This window comes from Lutra lutra, chromosome 4, assembly GCF_902655055.1.
Source record: "Lutra lutra chromosome 4, mLutLut1.2, whole genome shotgun sequence".
Lineage (NCBI taxonomy): Eukaryota > Metazoa > Chordata > Mammalia > Carnivora > Mustelidae > Lutra > Lutra lutra.
In genome coordinates this window covers 11,426,027-11,447,418 of record NC_062281.1, presented here as the reverse complement: position 1 = coordinate 11,447,418, position 21,392 = coordinate 11,426,027, and the positions used below count along the sequence as shown (strand labels likewise).

Here is a 21,392-nt window from a genome sequence, read left to right as displayed (position 1 = left end):
AGAAGGTTTTATAATGGACATGCCCAAAGTTGAGAAACTCTGTTAATGAACACTAGATTTTCCTTCTCTTAAGTAAGAACTGTGCTGTGGGAAATGGAGTAAGACCCGCCCAGAATGCAGCTAGGGGCTGTGTGCAGTCTGTATACAGAGAAGACGATTCCACTGTCCAGTGTGTAAAAGGACACACTGTGTGAAAGGTTTTCCTTAAAGTAGCAGAAACCAATCTAAGGATGTTTATATAGAAGAGATGGCATCAAGGGCATTCACATTGTTCTGAAATAGAGCAATACTTTGTATTTTCTTGTCATTTTTACTATTTTGCATCTGCTTTTCCCAACTGCCCAAATAATATCACAGTCTTTCCTTTCTGAGGAAATGAAGATTCAGAGAGCCTAGGTGATTTTTCCTAAGCCCACCCGGGTAATAAATGCTGTTTTAAAACTCAAGTCTCCCAAATCAAAATTTAATTTAGAAAAAGGATTCCATTCACAGATGTTCCATGACCTTAAGGATACTATATTGCTAAAAGCAAATAAAAATAGGTATTTCTCCCAAGTCTGCTGTTTTCTACCACAAGGCATGTAGGATACATACTTTACCAGCAAAAACTAAAACACTTCAGAAAATTTTGGATTTGTCTTTGGACATAATACTGAACAAACCAGAAATAAACATTTTAATAAATTTTACTTAGCTGTACAACTCTAAATACTGTTTTCTTTTTTTTTTTTTTTGACTTCCCAACCTTGTTCATGGACAACTCAGTTCATGTTTATTCTATGTAAACAAACAGTTTTACATGCAGTTTGTATTCTGCTTTTTAAACTTCATATTATCCTGCAAACATTTTTGCTTATTTTTCTGCACAGGCATATAGCCATTACCACTACAGCAGCTGCACGGCCTTCAATCCCCCTGATACGTATGTCCTTTGTCTCCCATCCGATTCCCACTGCTGAGTGAATAGCCAGTTTTTTAACTTCCATAAATAAAAATATTTATTTTTAAGACCTACTTATCAGCATGGTTGTCAAATAATGAAGCTTCTTTTACTAAGGGTGATTTTCAGTTGTGTGTTTTTAAACATGATTATGAAATACTAGCAGGCACTAATGATAATCTCTTACCGTATTAATAAATTCACAGGCCACTAAGTCACAACATTGACAAAAGGTCTTAAGTCTTTGACTTCTAAAAAGCTGTCACATACCAGAAATGTCACAAAGATCTAACTAATAATCCTCTTGCAAGTTACCGGGGAGTGAGATTTAGGATAGTGGTTAACTCAGTGTGTAGCCATCTTAAAAGGGAGCAATGGCTAACACAGGCCACCTCCCCCCACCAGAACACTCTCCCCTCCCACACACAATGCTGGTCCTTAACGTGCACCTTTTCAAATAAAGCTTCCTCAGGAAGCCCGTTCAGATAGAATGTCGTTAGCAGAGGAATGCTCAGAGACCAGGGACCTATCGATTAAATGTTACTCGAGGAAAACATGCCTGGGGTTGGTATGAGAGTCTGCTCTGAAGCACAGAGGAGTATTATGCTCCACTGGGTATTATTTCCATAAAGGTAAATCTTCCTGTTGACAAGAGCTGAAGTAGTTTTCTATAAATCAAGCCTATGAAATTAAATCTTATTTCCTCAAAGATGCACATTAACATTTCAGAGAGGCTTTCTTCAACTCGTGTCAAGTTGTATTGTTATTCTATCACAATGAGTCCTTTTGTAATGTAAATGATCACCCTCCAGCGTTCAGACTTTGGTATACCAATCTTAATTGAAATGGGGCTATATCTACCGAATATTTGGGGAAAAACCTCAATCTCCACTCTGAATTCACTGATCTGACAAATATCCAGTGGAAACTGTGTCCCAGAGTCAGGAAATACAGAGATGACCCCTGACCTCAAGGATCGTGATGAATTACCTCCATCACATTTATTAGGTAGCTGGACACAGGATGTTTTTAAGCATGAATGCTTCCCTGTAATATGATATTTGAGGATAAGTGTGCCAAGGCAAAAATGTATTCACCTAGAAGTGAAGCATGTAGAAAATTCCAGAAAACATTTAAGAAAAATACAGCTTGAAAGAATGATAAAGAAAATTCAAAGTCTTCTTGAGAAATACAACAAAAAACTTTTATTAAATGACATTTTGTGGACTGAGCTACATTGTAAAGGAAGGGGCAAATTTCCTGTGAATGATTTGTTAAGAAGTGGTTTCCGCTTCAAATATCAAAAATTACAAAACGGAGCTGCAGCGCTAAGGGCTCTGAGAAAGCATCCCAGCTTATGATGGATGGTTTTATGTACTTGCTGCTGTTTTCCAAATGTCCGTGCTGTTTCTTTACTAGAGTCACACATTTAGTGGACACTTCCTGGTAACCATAATGGACACCCTCAAGGGAAGCTCCCCCTCCAAAAACCTTCCAGCCACTGTAGTGCCACCCAGCACAATACCCAGTGACAGTCTGAGATCTAGATACCCCAGAGATTCCCAATGACTCCACTTCTCAAAAGGGAACAAACAGCTCTCCCATTCTCCAATGACAAAGCCCACTAAGAAGAGACAAGTGGTTCAAACCCAGACCTGGGCAAACCCCGTAGAGTGTGACTAACAGTTTGTGTGGCACAGCTCTGAAGGACCTGGTGATGTGGTACTTCCTTCCAAGAGCTTTCATCTGACAAAAGTGTGGTCAAGTACAGGGTGGTTCTAGGGCTTTTATTCAGAATATCCTTAAATTTGAGAACTCTTCACTTAGAATCAGAATTTCCTGAAATCTGAGCCCAATTAACCTGTGAGACAAAAAGTATCTGCAGTCAGTAAGTTTGGGAATCCCTCCCCAACCCCCACCATACACCCTTTGAAAATTCACAGAAAATTAATACATTAAAATACCATGAGATTCCTGTTTAAAAAAAAATGTTTTTTAATTTAAACTTTAACAAAGTATTTCCCAAACTTATTTGGCCTCAAAAGCATACTTCCCACCTCTATCCTTTCTTAGAAGTGCCTACTAATGTCTCAGAACCAGTTCTCCACACAATACAGTTTGGGTAACACAGACTTGGATCATAACATGTTGTAATTTAGATCAGAGAAAGCAAATGGGTGGCTCACAGTCTAAATCCAACTTGCCTGAGTTTATTTTACATGGCTTGCATAATTATCTTTTGTAAATTCCGAATTAGCTTCCAAACATTTAAAACTTGGGAGATTTAAAATAAAAAGTCAGAAGTCCAACTTTCCCTATAAGATGCCTTGGTTGAGCAGAGCTCACTTTTCCCAGAACGATAAAGATCAGGACCTAAGGAGGAGGTGCCAGTCACTCTTGCCCAGCACTGGCGCCAAAGTCTCCTACGGATCCTACCTGTGTTCTGGGCGCTGGCTCGGGATGGAAGTTGTTAGGGCATGTTTAGGATGCTTATAGAGAAAGTCAGTGTCACTCTGCCCAAGCCCCTCAGTCTTTCTCCTCCATGAAATGCACGGCCCAGTTGGTGTACTGAGGACAATCCCCCTTTACACACATGGCCCTGGTATAAGTAACAGAGCCACCCCCACTCCTGTCCCATTGGGTAAGTTATATGGTCACTGGAGCTATAAAGCCTTCCCAGGCCTCCCTGCTACTCACTCCTATCCTCCACCCTCAAGTCTCAAGGACATATTTCAGCTCTTGAGGATGCTGAATTACTTACTACTTTCCAAGTGTTTCATGTGAGTGTTGTAGAAACACGACAGACATCAGAGCCCAGATGACCCAGGTCTGATTTCAGGCTCTGGTTCTGAATTGCTCTGAGAGTACAGGCAATTCCCCAGATCGCTCTCAGGTTTGGGACCTGCATCCCCTGGTCTGACAGGGCTAAGGGGAAGGGTCAGAAACGCAGCAAGTGCCTGGTACACAGCAGGTGTTCAATAAATAGTACTCTTGGTTCTGAGAATGGAACTCCATGCAACTATGGCTGATCTGTCTCACAATTCTTATATTCCAAATGCAACAGCTTTGGGTTCTCATGGTAGATATGTAAAATATGATTAGGACTGATTTGCTGACACCTTCCTTTGCAAAATCCCAGAAAATGTCCTTGTCTCAATTCTCATGTTTCTTTATTTTCTTCAATTTTGGGGCAGGTGACACAGGAACATTTTCCCTATCCCATCAATTTTAAAAATAAGTTATAGAAGGGAATCTGTCCACGTATTTATGGAATTTTTTTAATGTTTTAGAAGCTAGGGGTAGAAGTTGAAAAAGTTGAAATTCTCCCCACAGAGAATGGTTCACAAAATTCATGACCTGCATGATTTAAGAAATAATCTTCCTGTAATTGAGAGGAATAAAATTATGACTCACTCACTGACATGGGCTGATTTTTTTTCCCTCCATGCCTTGGGATACTAAATAGCAAAGCATTCTCCCTTGGGAATTTCCCCCAAAGTCTTTATTTGTTCCCAACAAGCTTCAAACATTCTATTTTCCACTTCTTTTAAATATGTCCCCTTTCATTTCAGCTAATAACCGAAGTAATGTCTCACGAGTTACTACTATGGAAAGAGAACCTCAAAGTGGATGCTTAGATGTTTCGAATTCACTTTAAACCCTTGCCAGACCTCCTTTGTGAGGCTACACTGAGTGGCCCTGGATACAGGGCTTCTCCTGCTGTCTGACTTTCCTCTCAAGTCTAAAGCTGATATTGAAGGAATAGACGGACAAAACAAATCAAAAGACAGTGGGGCTCTGATCCATCAAGGGCCTTTTATGGGTTGGGTTATGACTACAGCGAATTTTCAAGTGAAATTAGCATAAATTAGGAATGCTGTTCTTAAAATCAAACTTAATGAGGCATCATTATGTTGTCACGATCACTCACTAACTGGCTATGCCACATCACCTCACATGACCTCCATGCATTTCAGTTTCTTATCATGGACAGGAAAGTGGAAAGGGAGGTGGGAAATACTTGCAATTTTGCAATGTCTTGATTTGAGGAAGAAATTATAGAAGGTTGGACTGGAAATGAACCTCACACTTACAGTGCATGAATTCCAAGACAAGCAAACTATAAATCTGGCTACTTCTTGTGTGAGGATTAAGGAGGAGTAAGGCTTTTAAATTAATTGCATTTATCTATTAGGTCCTTGGCTGTCCTAGAGATGATAAAAATACCGAGTACTTCCTCTGTCTTCAAAACATTTTGGGGATGATGACAATTTTGGGGTAGGTGACACAGGGTATGTTACAATTTCATTTTTTTTTCCTTTTGAAGGAAAAGGCCAACCAACACTATTTATATATTGTCCTGTTAGTGGGGAAAAAAAAAAACCCAAGAATTCATTTTTTTTTTCCATTCAGTAGGCATTCCTAATATTTCTGTGATAATGTAATGTATTTACAATGCAAGTGTAAGAATGACTTGATTAAATAAGTAAAATTGGAAGACCGGGTAACATAACCCGTACCACCGGTCTCCTCCTGCCAAATCACTGACAATCTCTGATTATTTTAAAGAGTTGTTCATCTTGCTGGGCCACTAGAACATGAACTTTGTGTAAAAGGTGTTGGGTCGGGACGCCTGGGTGGCTAAGTTGGTTAAGCAGCTGCCTTCGGCTCCGGTCATGATCCCAGCATCCTGGGATCGAGTCCCACATCGGGCTCCTTGTTCTGTGGGGAGCCTGCTTCTCCTTCTGCCTCTGCCTGCCACTCTGTCTGCCTGTGCTCGCTCTCTCTCTTTCTGACAAATAAATAAATAAAATCTTTAAAAAAAAAAAAAAAAGGTGTTGGGTCTTCTGTATCTCTATACTACCAATGCTTCTGCCACTCTTCTCTATTTCCAACAGCCCGAAATTTATATTTTACTTGAGTGCAGAGCTGAGAAGACCTTAGAGATTTCTTATTCTAACTGCCATATTATATGTTAAAATAAAAGAACTGAAATCCTGAGAGGTTAAATGACTTGCCCAAGTTCACATAGGACAGTTTAACACCAGGACTAAACCCAGGTCTGTCTCCTGTTCCCACGATTTTCTCTTCATCAGGATGCAACTGGAGTTCCAGAATGGCCCTGGGATGATGCCACTTATGGTCCTCAGCTTGGAAACCCAGTGGTATGGAAGATCCTGGGATGACCTCATGTGTGTAGGAAACACGGGCCAATTAGGCCTGTAAGGGGACCCACTGGGTCTCTACGCGCTGAACTACCCGCTTCCACCAACCAGTAGACTACATTATGAACAGAGGTGTACCAGGGCACAGAGGCCACAGGAGGAACACAGGGCTTCTTTTCAAGGCACTGAAGAATTGTGGGGGGAAACAGTTTCACATTAAAGCAAATATAAACTAAATTGTGGCACTTTCAGCCAAATTTGTTTCTACCCCCTCAAGATAAAACATGGTATTTTCAGGAAAATTCAAGGCCTCTTAGGGTCTCCCTCTCCTCAAGGAAAGTGATGCAGAAATGTAACCCACACTGATTCAATTATATGTATTTAGAAAAAAGTGTGGGAGTGGGAGAGGAATTCGTAGTTAAAAAGTGTACTTCTACCCACATAAGCCCCACTGGGAGGAGGTCATACCACTGAGACTATGGCAGTCAGACCCCTTACTTCCCGCAGCCTTGTGTAGTCCAAGGATCTCACCAGCTTGGAAGTGAGTCTAGCGTAACCTGCGTATGTTTGTGTATGTGCACTTATGTGCACTTATCATAGCCCCTAAATGTGAGCCAACCACTTTGTCTCGGGCTCATATGAACAAACAATATACTGAGGGAAAACATACGACAGTTGGTGCTAAGAACATGGGTCTTTCTAAGCAATTTTCAAGGGTATTCTCCTGCCTTCATGCCACTTTGTCTTCACGTGATGACTTAACTACCCCATACAGTTCAACCCTTCCCTCAGGAGTAAGTTTGAGGAGGATCAGGAAGAGAGGTGCTGAGTGGCGGGATGCATGAGAAATACTGGGATGCGGGGCAGATCTGTAAGCCTGGGGGGCAGGGAAGGTGTGGGGGAACCCGTGAGAAATGACTGCCCATAAGACATGGTACATGGGGTGTCCAACCCACTCCAGTCTAAGTTAAAGCTGATAACCCGTTCAGGTGGAAGTATCCTGAGGCCACAGCAGGGTTGGCCCAGACGAAAATCTCTGACACCTGAAGAGATCACACAAATGGCATGTGTGGGGAGGCCAGGACTTGGGGTGGGGAGATTCTGGAGGGTGGGGGTTACAATCAAGGATCTCCCTCCCTCAATTTTTGTTCTCTTCCTGGCCCTGGAACTACTGGCAGCCCTGGCAGCCAACCCCCAGCATGGAGCACCTGATATCTTGTATGTACACAAGAAACATCTGCAGAGTGAATGCGTGAATACGGTTAACAGGTATAAAAGTTGGGGGAGGGGAACCAATGGACTTTACAATTACAGCAAAAATTAAGACTATAGGCTCCAAAAATAAAAGTAACCACCAGATATGGATGATGAACACTAATTCATACTTTTCTCATTAGCTAACAATCAGCATGTAAGAAAAACACGTAGTTCACAGATTGTCTTCATGTCCCTAGCTTTACTCTAGGGGGAAAAAAAAAGAGTACACGCGGGATTTCAGATATGTGGTTATAGAAGGTTTATTCACTGTCTTTTCAGAAAACACTTGGGATGGAAAATGATTCTTTATTCAGTATGAAGAAAGCAGTCTTTGAATGCTGGTTGGAATTCCTAGTTTCTCAAATGCCTTTAACTAATATTTAGACTGTAAGAACCCCTCCTGTTCCATGATCCATGTTGGAATAAAGGCTATCACAAAATTTTGAAAATGTTTATAAAATAGGCTTCATTGAAAATTCCCCAAAAAAGTTCTAAAACAGACCTCAAATACAAGTTTATCTTCAGAGGCATTATTAAATGCTTTGAATATTTTACTTCTGTAGCAGGATAAACAGAGAGGCCTGTTCCATGACCCAAAAGCCAGGATTTCCTTGAATGACACACTAATGAAAAACGCAAACCAGTGGAAGTCTTGACTCATTGTACCCTAGTTTGTTACATTCCAACCAAAGGTCTGCCTTGCATCAAGAGAGAAGAAATAGCTTCTGAAACCAAAAGTTATCCTTAACCCTTTGCCTCAAGAATATTTCCATTTGTGTATAACACGGAAACACCGAAAAAAAACAGCCCCTCCAAATACTTGACACATTTATTAATATGAGTGGCTTCCATTTACTTGGCATATAGTGTCTGATTATGTGTGGTAATTGTAACACCTATCCTCAAAAAGCCCCAACTCAGGGCGCCTGGGTGGCTCAGTGGGTTAAAGCCTCTGCCTTCGGCTCAGGTCATAGTCTCAGGGTCCTGGGATCGAGCCCTGCATCGGGCTCTTTGCTCAGCAGGGAGCCTGCTTCCTCCTCTCTCTCTCTCTGCCTGCCTCTCTGACTACTTGTAATCTCTATCAAATAAATAAATAAAATCTTTAAAAAAAAAAAAAAGCCCCAACTCGAAGATCAGGCAAGAGATTGCCAGGTTTTGCAGCAAAGGACACTTCCTCCAGCATTGCTAACCCGATCACGGAAGATAGCTAGACCCAAGGACTTCCTAGCAATCCATGTGTGGCTGGGTTAAAGAAAGGTAAGCTGGGCCAATCAGACCTGACCCTCCAAGGAATTCGAACCAGAAAAGAGAAAAGAGAAAAGAAAAGGTGACAGAAGAGAAGCCATGAAGGGCTAGGTACACAAGCCCAAACTTCGGCTGAGCAACTGAGAAAAGATATAAAAAGCACTGGCAAGTTCTGGCCAGGCAGGAGTGTGAGGAGAAGGAAACACATAAATGCAAAACAGGAGACATCACTGACAGAGATCATGAGGTGGTCTGGCACTAACACCCACCATCACCACTTCTGAGTAAATTTAAGTGAGCCTCTGCTTACTAGGACCTGAGTGAAAGGCTGCTCTTTGTTATTTCAGTTATGTCTCAGAACAAGCCCGTGAAAGTCTTATTAACCTCTGCAGGCCACAGAGCTATTAAGTAGTATGATCAGAGAACCAAGTTCATCAGTCCCTTGCTCCAAAGCCTAGGGCTTTTCCACTGAGCTCAGTTGCATTACATGTAAATAATAACAATTCTGAGTGCCTTCCATGAGCCAGGCACATACAGACACCTGACACAGATCATCAATCTCTCTCTCTTTTTTTTTTAACAGCCCTGCAAGGCAGGCATTATTCATGATTTCATATGTAAGAAAACAGGTTCAAAGAAGCTAAAGCAGCTTGTTTACTACTGCATGGGTAAACAGGGCCTAGAATTTTCATACCCGCTTCTTCTTGCAACATACCTCTGTGTTGTAGACACTGGCATCTGTGAAATTCCAGTCCCTGTTAAAACCGGAGGGAAGGAAAAAGCCCACAACTACTGGAAAAGACAGAGGATTCCTAGCTGTGACCAGAAGGTGAGGTGGTGTGGGGTAAACAGAGAGACACACATCATTTCTTGAGTGTTCCTCCAGATACGGGGAGGGAAGACAATGAGACTTGAGGACACTGGGGTTGGGCTTAACCTAAAGGCAAACCAAATCAGGAATGCTAGCCAGACAGCAAGATTAAACAACTGGGTCTCTTAACTTGTGGGAGAAAACTGCTGAGGACTCATGCCCTGGCTCCTTCCAGGTTTCCCCTGTGGGGAGAAGCTGCAGGGCCTACCACAATTCCACGAGCCCCAGCACCTTGCTGGGGAGACCTGGCTCCCAGGCCAGCCCCATCCTCTCAGTAAGCAAGGCAGTGCTGCTCCTAGCACAACCTGAGCCTCTCCTTGCACCCTCATGGGAGACCAGCCCAAATAGCACCCTTGGCCCATCAGCCTCAGTAGTTCTTCTCTCCTCAATACTGGAAAACAATGGTTATTAAACCACTTTTTTTTTAACTGTAATACTAGTAATTCTTGAATTGTTACTTAGCTATTCTGCACATAAATACTGCATTTCCTTCAGGAATGCATTAGTTGCTTCGTATATGTTAAGCAATGCGCCTGCCCCTTCCTGTGAGTACCACCATGATAAAACATAAATCCTTTCGTTCCAGAAACACGCCAGGTGGTTGACAGCACCAGTCCAGCACAAGTGAACTGTAAGTTGGCTTAAGACAGTAACTATACACAAAGGGCTCTAGAAGCCCTGCCTGGGAGGTCAGGGAGACTGTCTCAGAGGAGGTGGTTTTCACCTGGCTTTGGAGAGTAAATATTCTCGAAGCATCAAGGGAAAGGAAGGCCATTTTAAGAAAGAGGGGCAAGCACAGGCCAGGAGAAGCTACATGGATTAGAATCCCTGGTGTGCAAGCAGAAGGGTTAAAAAAGTGGGGAGGGATCTTTCAAAGAACATCGTGAACCCGGCCAAGGATCTGGCCTTTTTCTCAAGGCAAAAGAAAGCCGCTGGTGGCTTTAAATAAGAATTGTGACAGGGGTCAAATCTTGTTTCCTCCACGGTTCCCCAGAGCACCTAGCAAAGGAAGAACAACAGGAGATGTTCATAAATGTTTCTAGATGTGAACAATCAAATAAGCAGTCAGGATTTGGGAGTTCCCTCTACTTTCCCCAGCAGAAAATGAAAAAGGAAAGGAGGCCTTCTCACCGTACAGCTTCTAGATCAAGTCTGATTAACATCCACAGTGAATTTGTAAGAAAGGAAGAAATGAAGACAGAGGAAAGATGGAGCAGGAAGAGCCTGAGACCATTTTGGAATAGGCCTGGGAGCCTTCTCCATTTCTCGGTAACCTAGGTGGAGTTCAGATTTTAACACCTACAAAGAGACAGGAAAAAATAACTCACAGGTAAGGAGGTGTGTTCCCTTTCAAAGCTGGGCCCCGTGAGGACCTCTAATTCCAATGAAGGGATGAATTGGGGAAAAGGAAAGAGTACCCCCGGCACAGGGAGATGAAAGAAGGCTGGTCTGTCCGTGTCTAGGTGATGTCTAGGCCGTGGTGGGAGGGAAGTCTCTCCTGAGGTTACACAGGCACTGGCAAGTGAGCCCACCTGCATGTTATGGGGGCTCTCAAGCTGAAAAATGACTCAGGGGTGGTGGGTTTCATGTTGAAAATTTTATCTCAGTGGTGGTGGTGGGGAGCTCCGTGAACTATGCCTGCTACTCTCAGTAAGTCTGGTTCTTAAAGAATGTTTTAGAATTAAATAAAACAAAAATGGTCTGGAGCTGGAAGCACCCGGAGGGGAATCAAATGTAAAACCACTCTCGAGGGTAAGGATTCCAGTCAGGCCATACTAATCACCCACCGAGAAAGCCTTCCTGATAATGACATTATCCTTCTCAAATATGAAAACATAAAACTATCTATAATGAGTGAGAATAAACAAGATGTGAAAAACAGAAAAAAAATTTCCGTCAGAGTTAATGTATATAATTAATTACTGAATAGATTACACAATTTGTAAAAGGTAAAGATCTAAAATAATAAAAATGAGGTAAGGACAAAATATTATGAACAACAGATGCTTGTGAAAAATACTAAACAGATCTTCCAAAAACAAACAAATAAAAGTATCAAAGGAATGGTTAACATTATCCATAGCTGATAAGAGAATTAGTGAAGTGGAAGGTATACCTGATGAAGTAATTCCAAGGATGCAGCACAGAATAAGTAGGATAATCAGAGACAACGAAGAAAGAATGGGAGGGTCCAATGGTAATCCCGAAGATAGACTAGAGGGAAGGAGTGGAGGGGTAAGCAATGGAACAGAAAAAGCTAATCACCACAGTTCTCTGATCTTCCAGAATACATCTCTTATCAACCAGTCTTCGATTAGAAATAATCAGGCCTCGGATAAACCTTATTGGCTATGATACTGCCACTGCACAAAGCTCTTATCAACCAGTCTTTGGACACGAAAGAAGTACAACCTGCTCCTTCCATACACTCTGGTTTGGGGAAGCTCGTATAACACAAGTAGAGAGTGCAGAGTCCACAACCAAAGCCTACCATTACCCCCCATACTAGCTCTAGGGGCTACTGGAATTTAAGGAAAAAGAGTTCATAATAGCTCTAGCGCTCAAGTAATTCGCGGACTCTGGAGAGCAGGGAAAGAAATGGCATGCCACAATATGATACCGACAGCGAACACTTACAGAGTTGTCTATGCAAGACGCTGTGCAAAGCACTTTAGATGGAGGAGCAGATCAAATCCTCCCACTAACCTAATGTGATGGGGATGATTAGATCAGAACGTCAACGTTACAGATGAGAAAGGCTGAGTGTCTTGCCCAAAGCCGCCCTGCAGATCAGGCGGAGCTGAAATCAAACCTAGACAGTCTAACTCTACAGCCAGGCCCTTAACCATTCTGTTATCTAGGCAGAAGCATCTTTCACTTGATAAAAATCTAACTTGACATTAGTAAATGAATTGCATATTGAAAGAACTCCTTTACCCCATCCTTACAGAAACAGTGAGTTTGGTGGGAGGTGGGAGTAGGGGCCAGTCCTCTTACGCCCTTCGGGTAGGATACACTTCCTTACAAGAGCAGTGAACTCAGTCGAATTTTCTCCTTGCGGAGAACCACCTCCTAAGGCATCTGTTAAAGGTGAGGCCCTCTCTCTAGAGAGACCCAGTAAGCCACTAGCTGGGAGTCTGCTGGAACAGCTGTGAGAGCAGTCTCCCCCAAAACCATGGCCCTTCTATGTGATTAGCGTGGTTACACAACACTTTGACACAGCAATACGGTAGCTCAAGTTCCAAAAGATGGCGCTCCATCCCCTGTGCCCAAGAACCTCACTTCTGGGAAAGCATCCCAGGGAGATCACTCAATAGGGGACAAGTGGCTAATGACTCAAAGAAGTGGATTACTACATTCATGGTGTCAGCCAAAATGCAGGCAATCTCTGGAGACTGATAATATTGAAATGGCTTTAGTAATTTAAGAAACAACTATGTGATGATGTTATTATATGGCCCTTAAAATAACAAACACAAAAACTATAGAGCAATATTTGTGCTAGTTGATACAGTGAAAAAGAAAAATCTGAAGTGGCAAATGTTTAAAAAAATGTAGGTGAGCAACAAAGACTGAAAAGTAGTTTGGTTACAGCAGTGGGATCATGGGTGATCTTTACTCTCCAAATATTTTTAAAAAATCATTATTGTTGCATGGTATACTAAATTTGGGAGAAGAGGGAAGCACTCAGGCTTCTTGACAATTCTGCAGTTTAAGAATCATTTGCGGTGTCCACAAAATTCTACTACTGTTTGTTAAACCCAATGCTTTCTCCCAAAGCATTCCCCCAACAATTTTGCCAATGTTAGCGGACATTATGCAGGACAAGAGCAATATCGAGTTACTTAGCATGATTCAAGAAACCTGAGGGAGGAGAAGGGGGGAGGAGGAGAAGGAACAGTCAAAGGCACTTAAACCGCTAACAAAAAAAGTACTGTGGCTTGTACATAAAACCATTATTGGCCTCCGTGAGGCATTATCAGTCCAATAATACATTTCTGTTTTAGACTTTTAAAAAAGTGTACTTGAAACCAGCACAGGCCTTGAATTTCAAACACAGAGAACTAAAAGAATGCCGCAGAGGGAGAATTAAGGTCAACTGAAATTGGCCTTTTGTCTGGGATGCATTCTTCAGACTTAGGAAAAAGGCAGTGCTTGGTGTAGCGGTAGATGAATTTGAAAGTAAAATCCAAGGTTTTCAGCTTACAACACAGCCAGAGACAGAATGCAAGTGCACATTTCTGCTACAGTTTTCAAATAAAATAGCCACTGTGTGACCTTGACTGTACCTCTGGCTGCCAAGGAAGTGGACAAAAAACAGCCAACAGGATGTCCTGGGAATACAGGTAGCAACCGTTCAAATGGCTGTTTACATATGCTTGGCAGGACAACAGCGGGAGAGAAACAAGGCTGGTAAAAACATGTGTGCCCAACGCAAAACTGCTGCTCAGGTACAGCACATCATCTACGGAAGCTCCTTCTGAGTTTCACCTAGACGTGGTGATCAACTCAGCCTTGAGGGGTGCTGGTAATTGTCTGGAGCTGCCTCTCTCTTTGGGCACTGGAAGTATCTGCTTCCTAACTACACACAGGCCTCCACCTGGATGGCAGGTGGAAGCCTCAGGGTCACTATCAGCTGAGTTCCTGTCTAGGGTGAATAGGGCTGCTGGTGAGAAGAGCAGGCCTCTGAGCATTACCTTGATCCCAAAACCAAAGGCTCCATCAAAAAGGAGAATTACTCATATCCCTGATGAACACGGATGCAAAAATTTTCACCAAAATACTAGCCAATGGGATCCAACAGTACATTAAAAGAATTATTCACCATGACAAAGTGGAATTTATTCCTGGGCTGCAAGGTTGGTTCAACATCCACAAATCAATCAATGTGATACAATACATTAATAAAAAAAAAAGAGCAAGAACCCTATGATACTCTCAGTAGATTCTGAAAAAGCATTTGACAAAGTACAGTATCCTTTCTTGATCAAAACTCTTCACAGTGTAGGGATGGAGGGTACATACCTCAATAGCATCAAAGTCATCTATGAAAAACCCACAGTGAATATCATTCTCAATGGGGAAAAACTGAGAGCTTCTCCCCTAAGGTCAGGAACACAGCAGGGATGTACACATAGTACTTGAAGTCCTAGCCTTAACAATCAGACAACAAAAAGAAATAAAAGGTATCTGAACAGGCAAAGAAGTAGTCAAACTCTCACTCTCTGCAGATGATATGATACCTTATGTGAAAAACCCAAAAGACTCCACTCCAAAACTGCTAGAACTCATACAGGAATTCAGTAACGTGTCAGGATATAAAAACCAATGCACAGAAATCAGTTGCCTTTCTATACACCAACAAGACAGAAGAAAGAGAAATTAAGTACTCAATCCCATTTACAACTGCACCCAAAACAAGAAGATACCTAGGAATAAATCTAACCAAAGAGGCAATGATTCTGTAGTCAGAAAACTGTAGAATACTCATGAAAGAAATTAAAGACACAAAGAAATAGAAAAACATGCCATGCTCATGGACTGGAAGAATGAATATTATGGAAATGTCTATGCTACCTAGAGCAATCTACACATTTAATGCAATCCCTACCAAAATACCAACAACTTTTTTCAAGGAAATGTAACAAATAATCCTAAAATTTATACGGAATCAGAAAAGACCCCAAATACCCAGAGGAATGTTGAAAAAGAAAACCAAAGCTGATCGCATCACAATTCCATTCAAGCTTTATTACAAAGCTGTAATTCTTAGGACAGTATAGCACTGACACAAAAACAGACACATAGATCAATGGAACAAAATAGAGAGCCCAGAAATGGACCCTTAACTCTATGGTCAACTAATCTTCGACAAAGCAGGAAAGAATGTCTAATGGAAAAAAGAGTCTCTTCAATAAATGGTGCTGGGAACACTGGACAGCCACATGCAAAAGAATGAAACTGGACCATTTCCTTACACCACACACAAAAATAGATTCAAAATGGATGAAAGACCTCAACATGAGCCAGGAAACAATCAAAATCGTTGAAGAGAACAAAGGCAGCAAACTCTTCAACCTCAGCTGCAGCAACTTCTTCCTAGAAACACTGCCAAAGGCAAGGGAATCAAGGGTAAAAATGAACTACTGGGACTTCATCAAGATCAAAAGCTTTTGCACAGCAAAGGAAACAGTCAACAAAAACAAAAGACAACCGACAGAATGGGAGAAGATATTTGCAAATGACATATCAGATAAAGGGCTAGCATCCAAAATCTATAAAGAATTTAACAAACTCAACACCCAAAGAATAAATAATCCAACTAAGAAATGGGCAGAAGATATGAACAGGCATTTCTGCAAAGAAGACATCCAAATGGCCAACAGATACATGAAAAAGTGCTCAAAATCAGTCGGCATCAGGGAAATACAAATCAAAACCACAGTGAGATACCACCTCACACCAGTCAGAATGGCCAAAATTAATGTCAGGAAATGACAGGTGTTGGCGAGGATGTGCAGAAAGGGGAACCCTCTTACACTGTTGGTGGGACTGCCAGCTGGTGCAGCCACTCTGGAAAACAGTATGGAGGTTCCTCGAAATGTTGACAATAGAGCTACCCTACGACCCAGCAATTGCACTGCTGGGTATTTACCCTAAAGATACAAATGTAGTTATCTGAAGGGGCACGTGCAGCCCAATGTTTATAGCAGCAATGTCCACAATAGCCAAACTACGGAAAGAGCCTAGATGTCCATCAACAGATAAATGGATAAAGAAAATGTGGTATATATATACAATGGAATATTATGCAGCATCAGAAGACCCGAAATCTAGCCATTTGCAATGACGTGGATGGAACTAGAGGCTATTATGCTAAATGAAATAAGTCAATCAGAGAAATGCAATTATCATATGATCTCACTGATATGAAGAAATTGAGAAACAAGACAGGGGATCACAGAGGAAGAGAGGGATAAATGAAACAAGATGAAACCAGAGAGGGAGACAAACCATAAGAGACTCAGTCTCAGGAAACAAACTGAGGGTTGCTGGAGGGGAGAGGGGTTGGAAGGATGGGAGGACCAGGTGATGGACATGGGGGAGGGTGGTGAGTGCTGTGAATTGTGTAAGGACTGATGAATCACAGACCTGTACCCCTGCAAGAAATAATACATTATATGTTAATAAAATAAATCTTAAAAAAAAAAAAAAAAAAAAAAAGAAGATGGGCAGACCTCTGCAGCCATCACAGGGTAGGGTTATTTTTCATTGTTGCATCATTTGTTCTCTGGATTAGATAAGGAGGGCAAATTAGATAAAGAGTATAAATCCTAGTACTCAAGACTTGGTATTTTGAGTCATTACCTCAAAGTTAAGTAGTTTTCAAACATCTAAGACAAAAGATCTAAATGAAGTCACTCCTCCATTGGACCTAGGCTTTCCCCTCCCATAAGATCAAACTATTTTTCAGTAAAGAGCACTAAATTCATTTCATAACCCACTCATGCACTATGATCTGCAGTCTCACCAGTATATTTCTTAAGTCCATTATACTCTATCTAGATGCTGCCTGGTTCTGACATTCAATTCTTTGAGATCTTTAATACAGAAACAGCTCTGCGTGTAAAGTATAAGGAAATAACTTCCTTTGTTAAAAAGGTTAATTGGATAGCTAGTTTTACAACAAGTTTCCCCAACAAGTCAAAAAGCTTTTCATTTTTCGGGGCGCCTGGGTGGCCCAGTGGGTTAAGCCGCTGCCTTCGGCTCAGGTCATGATCTCGGGGTCCTGGGATCGAGCCCCGCATCGGGCTCTCTGCTCAGCAGGGAGCCTGCTTCCCTTCCTCTCTCTCCGCCTGTCTTTCTGCCTACTTGTGATCTCTCTCTGTCAAATAAATAAATAAAATCTTTAAAAAAAAAAAAAAAGCTTTTCATTTTGATATCTTGCTTTACGTGAATAAAGATATTCTTTCAACTCAAGCATGGATAAAAATTAAATGGACTAGGGCAGATCTTCACCTTGTCTATTTCTTTGGGAGAAGGCAATTTGGTGTTCTCATCTGAGTTTAAAAAACAAACACACAAAACCCCTCCAAAACACAGAGTTATCTTAGGAAGGTAATTTCTGTCCAGTAGGCAGAAGCTGCTGGGAGAAACAATACTTAATTTAAAAAAATTTTTATTTAGGGATGCCTGGGTGGCTCAGTCGATCTAAGCGTCTGCCTTCAGCTCAGGTCATGATCTTGGGGTCCTGGGATCGAGTCCCGCATCGGGCTCCTTGCTCAGCAGGGACTCTGCTTCTCCCTCTGCCTGCCTCTCCCCATGTTTGTGTTCCCTCTCTTTCTCTGACAAATAAATAAATATTTTTTAAAAATTAATTTAAATTCAATTTAATTAACACATACTGTATTATGAATTTCAGAGGTAGAATTCAGTGATCTCATCAGTTGCATACAACACCCAGTGCTCATCCTATCAACTGCCCTCCTTCATGCCCATCACCCAGTTTCCCCTCCCCTCAGCAACCATCAGTTTGTTTCCTAGAGTTAAACATAAGAGAAAGACATGATTTCACTCTTATGTGGAATTTAAGAAACAAAACAAATGAAGACAAAGCAAGGGAAGGAAAAATAAAATAAGAGGAAAACAGAGGGAGACAAACAATAACAATGCTTAATTAAACAAGAGCCACCGATTTTATTCTGGGGTCTCTCTCTGCCTTTAAAAGCCATTTCTCTGTTCTTCTCAAGTTAGTATTTCCTAGTGACTGACAGTCATCTTCCTGGTTTGAAAGAGAAGTCTTTCCTATAACCAACACCCAAGGAGTCCTTCAGATCATGGCTTCAGATGAGCCACCAACACAGAAACAAAATGCTCAACAGGCTGGTTGCCCAAACAAATCACTGTCTCTTCCACAGGCTCCTGGGCCACCTGAGAGCAGTGTGAGGACCACACCATCCGCCAGCAAGAACTGCTTGACCGCGTCCCCAGCGACACCTTCACTGACCCTCAGCGCTGGCCGCCAGGCGGTTCCAACTTGTCTCACCTGCTCTGTGCGCAGCAAACCTCTTCACTGCCCAGTCCTCATTCTTCCAACTGGGGTGAGGCTGCTCTTAAGACTCAGCAGGACTAAGGACTACCTACTGACAAGTGCCCCGTACCCAGACTAAGGGGATCCTTCAGCAAATGTGTTAAAGGGCCAGTTTTCCCCCTTCATACCTCATCCTCCCTCTGCTCTTTTTGTTTGTTTGTTTGTTTTAAAGATTTTATTTATTTATTGGACAGAGATCACAAGTAGGCAGAGAGGCAGGCAGAGAGAGAGGAAGGGAAGCAGGCTCCCTGATGAGCAGAGTGTCCAACTCGGGGCTCGATCCCAGGACCCTGGGATCATGACCTGAGCCGAAGGCAGAGGCTTTAACCCACTGAGCCACCCAGGCGCCCCTCTCACTCTGCTCTTTTTTTTTTTTTTAAAGATTTTATTTATTTATTTGACAGAGAGAGATCACAAGTAGACAGAGAGGAAGGCAGAGAGAGAGAGAGAGAGAGAGAGCGAGGGAAGCAGGCTTCTTGCCGAGCAGAGAGCCCGATGTGGGACTCGATCCCAGGACCCTGAGATCATGACCTGAGCCGAAGGCAGCGGCTTAACCCACTGAGCCACCCAGGCGCCCCTCACTCTGCTCTTTAAAGAAAAAAAAAAGGGGGGGGGGTAATGATATGCTATGAAGACACTGCATTGCTTGCATACCACATAATTCCAAAGTATTTGGTCTTCTCTACCCAGAAGTTATACCTTATAGAGTTCTGGAAAAAAAGAATATTTACAACCTCAAGGAGAAAGGAGTGAAGGGAACAAAATCAGTAGCATTTCTGCCATTTCCACATTCAGAGCTCAGATGCTCAGGCTACTCATCTAACTTTGAAATTGAGCTTCCAACACCTACCAACCCACATCACCATATTTCTTGGTTTTCTATTTTCGCATCGTTCAGAAACATGATAGAAGCCACGAGATTTTTTTAAATGGAACTAAACAAACTATTGGATTAATCATCCACTGAGTTAAACCTGCCTTCACTACTGGGATTTCATATTTAAAAACGGTCCCCATTGAAACTACCTATTTTTTAAATGATCATCTCCACTCCTGAATTACTAAATTTAGTTTACCATTCTCCTCTCTCTTACTTACAGCAACTGTGTGCCAATTTGTCTGCTTTTCATTTCTTTTCCACTTTCTCATTTCTATAATGCATAAAATCTCTGTGGCAATAAAAACTGCACATCTTTATTCTGGAAGGAAAAAAAAAAGCAAGAATTACTAAGTTACTAATAGGTTGAATGAGTTGATCCTTAATTACCCATTTATTTCAGGTCTAACTTTATATTCTTTATTTTGTTGTCCATCGCTTGCTTTAGTTGATTGAAGGCAGGTGCATGCTTAAGTGCTCAGGGATAGCCGCTTTCCCATATGTATAATGTGCATTATACAACCAGCTGATATATTTCAGAAGAACAACAATGACAAAAACAAGGACACCTCTGCCCAAGGAACAAATTCAGACCTTTGGTCACAGCGTGGTTTGTGTTACAGAAAAGTCTTAGAGCTCTTTCCAGATGGTAATTCATATTCAACCAAGATTTGTTAAGCTCATCTTGCTCTTCCTACCCTCAATCTTATGAGCCAAGCACTTTACACGAATATTCTCAATCCCTAAATAGTCCTCCTGATGAAGTAATGATGCTAGATTTGTGTTACAGCAAAGAAACAGAGTTAGAAAAATTAAGTAACTTGCTAAAAGTCATCTGAAAATTCAAATACCACTTTTCCATTTGTTTTCCAGGCCTGTTCATCTTTCCTGAATGTCCTTAACATTCAGAAAATCGAACTAAAGCATAATGTGCACTGTATCCTGCTATAATAAATCTGTTTGTTCTTCAATATTGCACAGATTTTAGAACAGATATCACAAAACCTTTATATAATACCAGAGCAGTGTAAATACAAACTGAATTAAAGGTTATAGATCACAGTAACAAGGGTCATTTATGGTGGCAGGGTTGGGAAAAGGAGGAACCTCCCCAAGACCACAGCTCTAAAAATAGTTTCCCCAAGCACATCTCTAATCTCACTAGCTTGCACAAAATTAATGATATGAAGATAAAATACAGTAAGCAAGCAGAAGACATTTGTGCAAACACTAAGGGAATCCCCACATCTATGAGGATAAATTTGAAGAGGGGAAATTTGAGTATTTTCCTTAAAAATGTGAAATTCTCAAATTTCAAGTTTCAAAAGGTGTCAGATGGAAATGCATTTATTTTGCAGTTGTGCAATCCCGAGGGAGACTTTTTGTCTTTCGTTTAAATTGTTTTCTTTATCTGTGGAATATCATTACACAGAGCAAGAGTACACTACACCCATTTTCTTTGCTTTGTAATAAGCACAATATGAAATCCTAGAGCCAAAAAGAAAAAATTCAGTAGAGTTATAAACTTAGAAGGGATAAATACTGTCACTTTCCTTTTCAAGAATATTGCTAATAAATGTGAGTAAATTTTTCTAGTATCACTGCTTTGTTGGATCCCTGCATATTTGAGAGGAAAGTGGGAAACAAATGTTTTCTGACACGTCAAGTCAGTGCTGAGTGCCAGGCGCTAGTCATGTTTCTCGTGATGCTGCAAAGGGTAACTTCACAAACGAAGCTCAAAAAAAGGGAATGGGCTCCTGGAGAAAGATATGATCCCACTGCTTATTCACCAACAGTTCTGTAGTTTCTTGGGAAAAAAAAAAAAAGGTTCATTTTCATGTTGTAATCATCACTCATCATTTTAAAATTAATATGAAGAAAGCCTATATTCTAAACGCCTTTCCCTTACGAAGGAGAAAAGCCAAAACATCTAAAACCCTGAAGTT

The 21,392-nt window shown here is 41.5% G+C and overlaps 1 protein-coding gene and 1 pseudogene across 5 annotated transcripts in view; both read right to left on the bottom strand.

Moving 5' to 3' along the window:
* The window catches only part of ASAP1 (ArfGAP with SH3 domain, ankyrin repeat and PH domain 1), a 354,464-nt gene that overhangs the window by 171,293 nt on the left and 161,779 nt on the right, over positions 1-21,392 (bottom strand). The window lies entirely within an intron of this gene.
* LOC125099429 (uncharacterized) lies at positions 11,727-11,853 on the bottom strand (annotated as a pseudogene).